We start from the raw sequence: 11,279 nt of genomic DNA on the forward strand, positions 1-11,279 counted from the left end.
TAACATTTAAATACAAGAAATTTAAAAAACATGTTTAGCAATTTAAATGGTCAAACCTCACCTGAATAGTTTAATTCAAGACTTAGAGTACAGATTTGATGTATAATGAAGATAAACTGTTTTTGTTTTTCTTTCTAGCCTAAATGATTGTAAAATTAAAGATGTTGGTTTGTTGGCTACATCAAAAGCAATGTCTGTATTAAAGGAACTTGATCTAAGTAACAATAACATAGAAGTCTCATCAAAGAAGCAGCTAACTGAAGTGCTTAAAAGATCAAGCTGTAACCTAAGGTAAAGTGAACATCTCTCTTTGTGCTTATACAAGAATTTACCCCTGATAGATCGTGCCGACTTCCATGCTGCTGACAACACCAAAATGATTATTCCAACTATGGCTACGTCCAAAATGGTTAGATACTAAAGATCCAATTTTAGATCTAGTTCACTAGATCTTTCCCATTCAGGGAAAAATGACTCAGTCCATTACTCAAAATGTTAATTCTGTTGTAAGTGAAGCCACAATGCAAATACAGAAATTAGTAAGAAAACAGCAGGCAGGAGACGAAGTGATGTAATAATAATAAGATGGTTTATTACATAATCTTAGTTGCGTTCAAGGCTTATTTTAGCTTTGTCGGTGGTCTGACTAGCTTTGTCTAACTCGGGGGTGGGCAGTTCTGGTCCTGGAGGGCCACAGTCCTGAAGAGTTTAGCTCCAATCCTAATCAAGCAATAAAGTTATCAGTATCACTTGCAAATGAAGTTCAGGTGTGCTTGATTAGGGTTGGAGCTAAACTCTGCAGGACTGTGGTCCCCCAGGACCCTTTTAACTGGACGAATTTTACTGCTGCTGCAACCCGAGCAGCCTCTTAGCGGCTACAACCACACTTCTTAAAGGAATAGTCCATTTTCTTAAAAGAAAAATCTAGATAATTTACTCACCACCATGTCATCCAAAATGTTGATGTCTTTCTTTGTTCAGTCGAGAAGAAATTATGTTTTTTTTTAGGAAAACATGCAGGATTTTTCTCATTTTAATGGACTTTAATAGAGCTTAACATTTAATACTTAACTCAACACTTAACAGTTTTTTTCAACAGAGTTTCAAAGGACTATAAACAATCCCAAACGAGGCATAAGGGTCTTATCTAGCGAAACGCTAGACGAAAAGTTGTGGTTTAAAAGAGCATTTTTTTTTTTCTTGTCAAAAATGATAATCGTTTTGCTAGATAAGACCCTTATGCCTCGTTTGGGATCGTTTATAATCCTTTGAAACTCCGTTGAAAAAAACTGTTACGTGTTGAGTTAAGTGTTAAAGGGATAGTTCGGCCAAAAACGATATTAAACCCATGATCCACTCACCCCCAAGCTGTCCGAGCCGCACACGTCCATCGTTCCCCAGACCAACACATTCTCGGATACTTTAGAAAATATTTTAGATATTTCCGTTCATTAAATGCTATGTCACGGGGTCCAGCAATAGTCCACGACCTTCAAGTCCAAAAAAGTGCGTCCATCCTTTACAAATCAAATCCACACGGCTCCAGGATGACAAACAAAGGTCCCCTGTGGGCAATCCGCGCGGGGTCCCCGTAGAAATATCCATATTTAAAATGTTATCAACCCCATAAACCAGCTTCCGGTAGCGCCGCCATCTTAGACTCAGGAGAGAGGATTAGCGTAGTGTACGCACTTTTCTTAGTGACGTATGACAAATTCGGAGGGCGGGGGCACCGAGCAGCAGCAGAGAAACTCTGTACGCTGCGTAAGCTCTCATCCTGAATGCGCATCACTCCAAAGTGGCGGCGCTGCCGGAAGCTAGTTTATAAAGTTAATAACATTTTAAATATGGATATTTCTACAAAAACACCGCACGGATTACCCACAGAAGACCTTTGTTTATCATCCTGGAGCCGTTTGGATTTTATTTGTGAAGGATGGACGCACTTTTTTGGACTTGTAGGTCGTGAACTATTGCTGGACCCCATAACATAACATTTAATGAACAGAAATATCTAAAATATTTTCTAAAATATCCGAAAATGTGTTTGTCTGAAAAACGATGGACATATGCAACTCGGACGGCTTGGGGGTGAGTGGATCATGGGTTTAATATCGTTTTTGGCCGAACTATCCCTTTAAGTGTTGGTGTCCATTAAAGTCCATTAAAATAAGAAAAATCCTGCAATGTTTTCCTCAAAAAACATAATTTCTTCTCGACTGAACAAAGAAAGACATCAACATTTTGGATGACATGGTGGAGAGTAAAATATTTAGATTTTTCTTTCAAGAAAATGGAATATTCCTTTAACCCTCAAACGCTCCTCGTTTTCTGTTTACACTTCTGGCCCTTGGGGTCAATATGACCCCAAAATTGAAAGCATAATTGTAAGAAAAATATACATTTTCAATAATACAAATAATATATCATTTTTTTTGTTTACTTCTCATCTATACAATAAAGCTGTGTTTTGAGAGATTTGAAGTAGTTTTGTACCTGTTTACCACTAAAATCCTCAACCACACAATTTGCTTTCCTGAAAAATATCAAATTTTTATGAAAATTCACATAAATTATTATCTAAATTTGATTTAAATTGTTTTTAGATATTAATATAGGTGTGGGGTGTTGAATTCAGGCATTGGTTTTTAGAAAAAAACATAAGAGAATTACAGTGTAGGAATTAAATAATTTAGACCGGCAGATTCCCATAGAGACCCATTCATTTTCCTGGATGTGGACAACTGCTCAAATCATTACTTTTGTGATACATTTTGTACATTTATGTTAATATAAACATTAGAAAGGATATTAAAAACAAATATTATGTCAAATAGTAATTTTTTTATAGTTTTTGATGCATTTTGAAATGTCTGTTTTTAAAAAATGCCATAGAAATTTGACTGAGTGTAAGTGTGTGTCTGTGTGTGTCTGTGTGTGTGTGTGTGTGTGTGTGTGTGTGTGTGTGTGTGTGTGTGTGTGTGTGTGTGTGTGTGCACGCACGTGTGTGTGTGTGTGTGTGTGTGTGTGTGAGAGAGAGAGAGAGGGAGAGAGAGAGAGAGAGCCAAGCATGTGTGCTTGAGAGAATGTGTGTGAGAGGCAGAGGGAGAGAGCATGTGAGTGTGTCTGTGTGTGTGTGTGTTTGTGTGTGTGAGAGAGAGAGTGTACATGTTCGTGCATTAGGTTACACCCCTTTGTATCATTTTTCTACATTTGTGACTGATTTTATTTGCCAAATTTTATAAAAATGCTCTCTGTGGTAGTCATGCGTGTGTGCGTTTGTCTGCGTGTGTTTGTATGTGTTTGTGTGTGCGTGTGTGGGTTTGTATGTGTGTGTGTGTGGGTTTGTGTGTGTGTGTGGGTTTGTGTGTGTGTGTGCGCGCGCGCATGTGTGTGTGTGAGAGAGAGAGTGTGTGAGAGAGTGTGCATGAGAAGGAGAGAGAAAGAGCATGTGTGTGTGTTTGTGTGTGTGTGTGTGTGTGTGTGTGTGTGTGCGTGCGTGCGTGCGTGCGTGCATGCGTGTGTGAGCGTGTTTGTGAGTGTACATGTGTGTGCATTATGTCACACCCCTTTATGTGTTATTTTCTGCATTTGTGACTGATTTTATTTGCCAAATTCCACACAAATGCTCTCTGTGGCAGTCACACCTGTGTGTGTTTGTGTGTGTGTGTATTTGTGTGTGTTTGTGTGAGCATGTGTTTTTTGCATTGCATTTGTGCACAAGTACCAGGCCTTCATTTCTGTGTCAAAACTTTCAGATTTATGCTGGATTTATTGATATTTATTTTTTGACAAATGGAAAAAAAGTACATTTTTTTGCATTTCCCATTCACTTTCAATTGGGGTCATATTGACCCCAAGGGACAGATTGATAAAAAAATTTTTTACATACCTTTAGAACAACCGAATCAAGCCCAGTTTTTTTGTGCATGTAAAGATAGATTATTTAGGAAAAGTCACAAAGTTTTACATCTCTGAGATGAAGGGAACCTTTTTTGTTAACCAATGAAATGTCGTTTGGGGTCATATTGACCCCAAGGACCGATTGAGGGTTAAGTTGCGTCGAAGCCTACCGACCGCTCTACTTACAGCCCCAAGGGCTACTTTACCTGCTCGGTCGACATTGGTTTCCAAATGAGTTTCTGCATTTACCGGTTAATGTAAATAGATTAGAGTAATGTAGATTAGAATAACTAGATAGGATAAAAATAGATATTTAACCAATGATCTAAATATTCTTTATTAGTTTTATATAAGAAATAAAATGGTAGGATGAAATTAAATAAAATTCCACACAATGTCTATAGTACTCTTGAGTAATCTCTCAAATACACACACACAGGTTACTTTTATGAACCACAGATGCTATGATCTTTCACCATGTGTCAAATATTTGTTAAAAGAATTAAGAATTTGTATTTTATATGCTCACTCCCCAAGTCCAGCAGTCTTTGTCTGTTTTAAAAATCTTGTGTCAAAACAAAAGTACTATGAATGACTAAAGAAAAAATATGCATTAATCAATTCATGTTGCCTTTAGCTGATGATTGATAATATTGAGGTTCATCAGAAAGTAAATTATGTTAACACTAAGGGGCCGTTTTTGTGTTTTGGCTGTTCATTTCTATGACCGATGTGCAAACTTTTGAAAACATTTGACATTTTTTTTTATATTTAAAAGTAAAATATGTTAAAATTGTTTAAAACAAATAAATGAAAAACAATACATGTTATCACATTAATTACATAATGTTAACAAATTAATATTTTTAATGTTACATGTCTATTTCTTCTAACTCTCTCTTACAGACTTGACAGTGGAAACTGGTTCAAAAAATTGTTAACTAAAAGTGAACATGAGAAATCTGAGAAGTCATTAGAGGAAGAGAAAAGGGTGGAAGATGAATCGTTGGAAAGTCTCTGTATTTCTGAAGTATGTAGACTATAAGGATAAATAATATTTTAAATAAAATAATTATTTTAGTATACAGTATGTATTATTTGAAAAGAATAGATTAATAATCTTTTGTAATGCATACTATTACTATTAACTACTACTATACAATTAATGCATGATATTCATACAAATAATAACTTTTTCTTTTTTGTACTTTAAGGTGTAACAGAGGAATCAGACTGATTGCGTCGATTAGCAGAAAAATTGAGTTTAGATCTAAAAGGGTTGCTCACAGTAATGCCACAGAGCAGCCTTTTTTTGGGTTCTCCAAGGAACTTTTTAAGTTCTTTAAAGCTTTAAAGTACCATTTCTTAATTATCTTTTGTGGACGGTTTCAGTAGCAACAACATAAACAAACTGCTTTCATGGCCCAAAATTAACTTCCGGTAGACTAGAAGTCCCTCTAGAGCAGATTATTTCTGATAACAAGCTAAGTAAATATAAAGTAAATAACCTTAGTTCAAGTCATAGCTAAAGCGTATCAACCATTACACTGAGCTAACCTTACAGTTTTAAATGTATGTATGCAATGCTAGCTACACATTGGCTGCCTAACCTCTCTTTGCACAGCAGTGATCCATGCTCGCCATTTTTCCTCGTTTTTAGGAAACCAAAAGGTTTTTATGAAAGGTATTTGTTTTGATTTACCCACTAGTCAGACCATTAAACAAACACAGACCTGAAGTTAACTTTGGGCCAAGCACGTAATTTCGACAACGCGTGTGCATCTGATGAAACAGTCTATAGTCTGAAGAACCTTTTACCACAACAAAGAACCTTTTTAATTGACATAAAGGTTCTGTGGATGTTTAAGGTTCCTACTGAAACCATACAGCCTGGCCATTTATTTTTATTTTCTTAACCCTTTAATAGTGCAGTATAAGGCCTTTTTTACCAACAGCCATTAGATTTTACAACCAGTGCTATTCAAGGTAGTAAATTGATTGTGTATTGATGTGGAATGTGTACCTTATGCTCGAAACTAAACCAGTGTGGTGTGGTATAATGTAGTTGCTCAGATCATTGTGTACAAACTGTTGTAATTGTTTTGAAATTTTTAATTTTTTTGTATTTTTATACAATTTATTATTGTGTTTTTTGTAAATTTCCCTTTGGGGATTAATAAAGTTAATTTAATCTAATCTTTAAACACGTGTGTCATGTGGTTGGGATTAATAACTTCTTGTTGGGATTAAAATTCTATTTTTTTTTTTTGGTGGGGTGGCCATGTGACCCGGAGCAATATGGACGCTTGAGACCTCGCTCCCTGCTAAACCAAGTATTTAATCCGCTTTTACCCCAAACAAATGTCATTTTTGGCAATTTTTATCTCAAGGATGCCTAAACCTCCTCGTGATAAAGATTTTCCTATATTTTCGACGCCCGGTCCCTCCACTGGGAGGAAGAAAACGTTGACTCAATTGACCGCTTGCTCGAATAGCGAGGATCAGCACGGCGAAACTGGACCCTCGGATGCCACCGGCACGGCAACCATGGATCAGATTTTGACGAAAAAAAATCTGTTGCTTCACGCGTCAATAACATGGATGAATCTGTTGATGCTCACTTAGAGACGATAAGCATTACCTTGGGTGACATTAAAACATCCATCGGTTGAGCTTTCTCTTTCCAATTTATCAAATCGGGCAACAGATGTGGAAAGGTGAATGGATGAGGCTGAAACTCGGATCTCTACTACAAAGGATAATTGCGAAAACCACAGCGCCCAAATAACAGCTATGCAAAAGACAGTGTATCTGTGTATCTGTGTGACCTGGAGAACCGCGGACGTCGGAAGAATTTATAAATTGTCAATCTCCCGGAGAAAGCGGAGGGTTCCACTTCACTCGCGGACTTTCTCCAATCGTCCATTGCACCTTTAGTTGGCCTGCCTGCTGACTTTCCTTCTCTGGAAATTGAACGTGCCCATCGCGCCCTGGTCCCCAGCCCGGACGCTAACAAACCGCCGAGAAGTATTCTAGTGCGATTCCTCCGATATTCTCAGAAAGAAGCGGTTCTCAGGGCAGCTATGAAGAAGCGCGACATCCTCTACAATGGATCCAAATTAAGGGTTTACTCCGACCTTTCGGCGGAGGTCCTGCGCAAACGCAGTGAGTTTGACTCTGTGGGAAAATTGATGGCACGTTGTGGTATGTACCGCGGATTCGCTTATCCGGCGCGGCTCCGCTGTCTCCACAAAGGGCAAATTCGTCTTTTTGATACCCCTGAATCCGCCACCGCCTTCTTGGAAACTCTTACTTGAGAAATTTTATTCACGTTTGTATGGGAATTCTGACTTGATTTAAGTGAGTCCCTGTTAATATCTCTTACTTTCTTTTGACTATATTTACCGGAGCTAACTTTATTGAGAATACACATATGGTAAGGTTGGATTTAATTTCAAACATAAGTTAGCTCACCGTTTACCATATTTCATTTGCTTTCCCTGTTGACTCACTTTTCTCAGTTGGGTTCTTATGTTTCTAATAATTGTTTGGTTTGGCTGTTCTTGGTCGACGTCCGACCTGTTATGGTGCTCTTTAAATTGAGTTTGAAGTTTGTTTACTATATTTGTGGATTTAATTTTGGGGAATTTTACTCTGTCGTTTGGGGACAGAGTCGGGGTGGGTGTGCGCTGCAAGTTGTTTTTTTATATTTTATTTGTCTGTTGTAAGCCAGCTCTCTGTCATCTCACTATACCAAAAATGTTTGTTTTATCTGTGCGTTTAACTCATACCCCTTATGCCTGGTTCACTTAAACTTATTACTTGGAACGTTCAAGGGATTGGTCATGTAATTAAAAGGAAAAAAAATCTTAACTCATCTGAAAACACAAAAACCCGACGTAGTACTGTTTCAGGAAACAAAATTATCCGACATTGAACATTTAAAGCTCGGGAGAGATTGGGTGAGTCAAGTCTATTTTTCCTCTCACTCACAGAACAAAAGAGGAGTAGCTATTCTTATAAAAAAACTACCTTTTAATAAAGAACATAAGGAATCAGATCATGAAGGGAGATTTATTATGATCACTGGTTCAATCCTCAATCACCATGTAACTATTCTTAACGTTCCAAATTATGATTCCCCTAACTTTATATCTCAGATAATCTTACTGTTCACTTACCATTGTAAAGGTTTAGGTTTCTTAGCTGGAGACTTCAATTGTATAATGAATGCCTCGTTAGACAAATCCTCATCCCCACAGGTATCGAAATCATCTAAGGTGCTCAACAATCTATGTTCAGACTCTGGTTTAATAGATGTATGGCGTCAATTAAATCCTAAAGTGAGAGATTATACATTTTACTCTCACCCTCACAATTCATAATCCAGGCTAGACTATTTTTTTCTTCCTAAACAATTTTTACATGCAGTTCAATCTTGTTACATTGACTCTATCGCCCTATCAGATCATGCAGCAGTAGGCTTGCAAATTAATCCTGCTTTCAATATTCCTAGAATCTCAAGTTGGAAGTTTAATACATCTCTTTTAAACAGGGACGGATTGGCAATCTGTGCGTTCTGGAAAAGTCCAGAACGGCCGTTCAACAAAGGGCCGTCGCCAAAAAAGTCTAAAAACGCAATATGAATAGCCAACAGCAGGGGCACTTATACGATCACTTATATGCTGCTACGTAAAAAAAACGAGGAAGAAGAGTCGGCCTACTAGCTGTGATTTGTCCACGGATTCCCGGAATTCGCGAGCCTACCCTGAGCATCCACAGCCTGGTCATGATGAGGGACAGACTTCACAGAGTTAGCTTCACATCAGCAAGAGGTCCTGTAAGTGCCAGTAGTAGCATGACACGTGACATTATAATATAACACAACATAAAAATAAATAAATCTTGCATGAAAATGAACGTAATGCGCAACTATTGTTAGAGAGAGACGTGATGTGTGTGTGTGTGTGCGTGCGTGCGTGTGTGTGTGGGAGAGAGAGAGACGCACGACCGCGATTGAACAGTGGAAACTTAAAAACAATACATACTCCGTCATTTTGTTCATATGGGACATCATTCAAACTGCAAAGAGTTTGTTTATGTGTGTACAGTCGCAATAAAACAAAACATTGTGCTTTTGTCAAACTGTAAACTCAAACTATAACCTACATCTGTCATCAAAATCACACACACCAAAGCAAAAAATATTTATCCAACCCCATTTAAAACAGTCTGTGGGTGAACATTCATCGTACTGGATTAGTTCCCTTTCAATACGGTTCACTTGGCATTGCGTCAGTTAGCTGACGCTATGGGGGAAACTTCTGTTTACTCCGTGACTGAAGCCTATTGGTTAACATCTGTAGAAAATACAGACCAATGACGTTTGAGCCCGCGCGGGGTGTGGCACACGTCCTTATATAAGCCCGGGGAAATACTTCAAGAGCTCATTACTTTCTCCTTCAGCGCGAACCTTCTCGCTGCTCCGAAGAAGAAGCCCTTACCCGCCGTCGATCTGAGCACTGCAGCGGATTACTACACGCCAGCGTGTTCCCCTGCCGCTTTCCGGTTGAGCATAAAAGAGCGAATTTCATCTAAAAGAGCAAAAGCGCATTGAGATAATGTCGCTTCGGCATTGCGGCTCAGGCCGAGCCCCTTTGCCTGTGGAGGATTTCCACAAAGAGTGCGTCATCTGTCTGGGTCCTGCCCACGCTGAGGCCGTACTCACCGAGGCGGGCTGCGCCCACTGCGAACGGCTTCCCATCGCGGTGCTGCGCTCCCGCCTCGACATCTTCAAAAGGAAGGCTTCCCGTGCTCTCCCGCCTAAACAGCAGCGGAGCCGTGAAGTTAAAAAACGCCCCGAGACCGAGTCTACGCCAGCTCATCCCCCGCGTGCTCTGTCTCCCCGCCGTCATCCTGTCACCTTCGTCCATGAGGACCAACGCCCCCTGCCGAGTGCTCAATGTCCGGTGACAATGTGGAGATGATGTCATCCTCTGAGGAGTTGGAGAATTGGGCGGCTTCGGATGACGACGCCCACGCCGCCGCCGCTGAAGAACCAACGGAGTTGCGTCCTTACGACTCTGAGCTCATCCGCATTTTGACGGAGCTACAGCGGAGCTCGACATTCAGTGGTCGCCGCCGTCAGAGCCTCAACTCAGCCGGCTGGATGAGTGGTATCTGCAGCCCGGGTGCTGTAAATCATCCCGCCAACGGCAGGCGCCGTTCTTTCCGGAGGTTCACCAGGAGCTCACCAAAGCCTGGCGTGCTCCTCACTCCACCCGAGCGCAGAGCGCCATCTCCCACGTCCTCTCCGTAGTGGATGGCGCCGATGAACACGGCTACACTAAGATGCCGCCGCTCGAGGAATCTGTCGCCGCCCACCTCTGCCCATCTTCAGCCGGCGGATGGAGGGCGAAGATGAGCCTTCCGTCAAAGCCCTGCCGTCTGACATCAACCCTGGCGTCGAAGTCTTACATCGCCGACGGCAACGCCACATCCGCTCTCCATACGATGGCGGTGCTGTAGGTATACCAGGCAAAACTCCTCCGTGATATGGACGAGACAGGCCCGGACCCGTCAACCTTTAAAGATCTGCGCAGCACGACTGACTTGGCCCTCCGCGCTACTAAAGTCACCACTCAAGCTGTAGGAAGAGCCTTGGCCAGCCTGGTTGTTCTGGAGAGACATCTGTGGCTGAATCTGACGGAGATCAAGGATTCGGATCGGGTTGCCCTTCTTGACTCGCCCGTATTGCTGTCGGGGCTCTTCGGCTCTGCTGTGGAGGGTTTCACCCAGCGCTTCACTGAGGCATAGAAATCGTCGCAGGCTATGCGGCATTTCCTTCCTAAACGATCCGCCTCAGCATCTGAGACCGGCTGCCCAAAACCGCCGCCAACTCAACGCCCTAAGTCAGCGCCAGTTCAACCCCAGCAGAGAGCTGAACCGGAGGTCAAGCGCCAGCGTCCTGCACGATCGGCTGGCCCGCCTCAACGCCGCGGTCCCCGCCCTCGGATCACGCTGGACCCGGCGCCACCGCCGCCTCCCTGAAGAGAGTCTGAGGAGGAAAAGAGGCTCTGGTCCCGCTTTAGCCGGCCCGCACTCAAAAGTTCTGCGTGTTTCAGTCCCCTCGGGCGCTGGACACACCCCCACAGCGAAAACAATTTTTTACCTTTTCACAAAAAGAGCAAATTTCCTCTGTACACACACACACACACACACACGGCTTACCGTCCATAAGCATATTGACGCTCGCCGTCAATATTCACGTTTGGCAATCCACCCCCGGTATGCCAGGCTGGATTCTAAACGTGGTCCAACACGGTTATTCACTTCAATTCACTCGGAGACCACCCCGGTTTCGCTGCGTTCTCTAC

The 11,279-nt window shown here is 41.4% G+C and overlaps 1 long non-coding RNA gene across 1 annotated transcript; it reads left to right on the forward strand.

Moving 5' to 3' along the window:
- The first annotated feature begins 121 nt into the window (after positions 1-121).
- Positions 122-6,085, forward strand: LOC141369011 (uncharacterized). The gene is made up of 3 exons (XR_012372470.1): positions 122-291; positions 4,810-4,933; positions 5,118-6,085. It is a non-coding gene; the product is annotated as an uncharacterized lncRNA (long non-coding RNA).
- Positions 6,086-11,279: the final 5,194 nt, after the last annotated feature.

This window comes from Misgurnus anguillicaudatus, chromosome 12 (assembly GCF_027580225.2).
Source record: "Misgurnus anguillicaudatus chromosome 12, ASM2758022v2, whole genome shotgun sequence".
Lineage (NCBI taxonomy): Eukaryota > Metazoa > Chordata > Actinopteri > Cypriniformes > Cobitidae > Misgurnus > Misgurnus anguillicaudatus.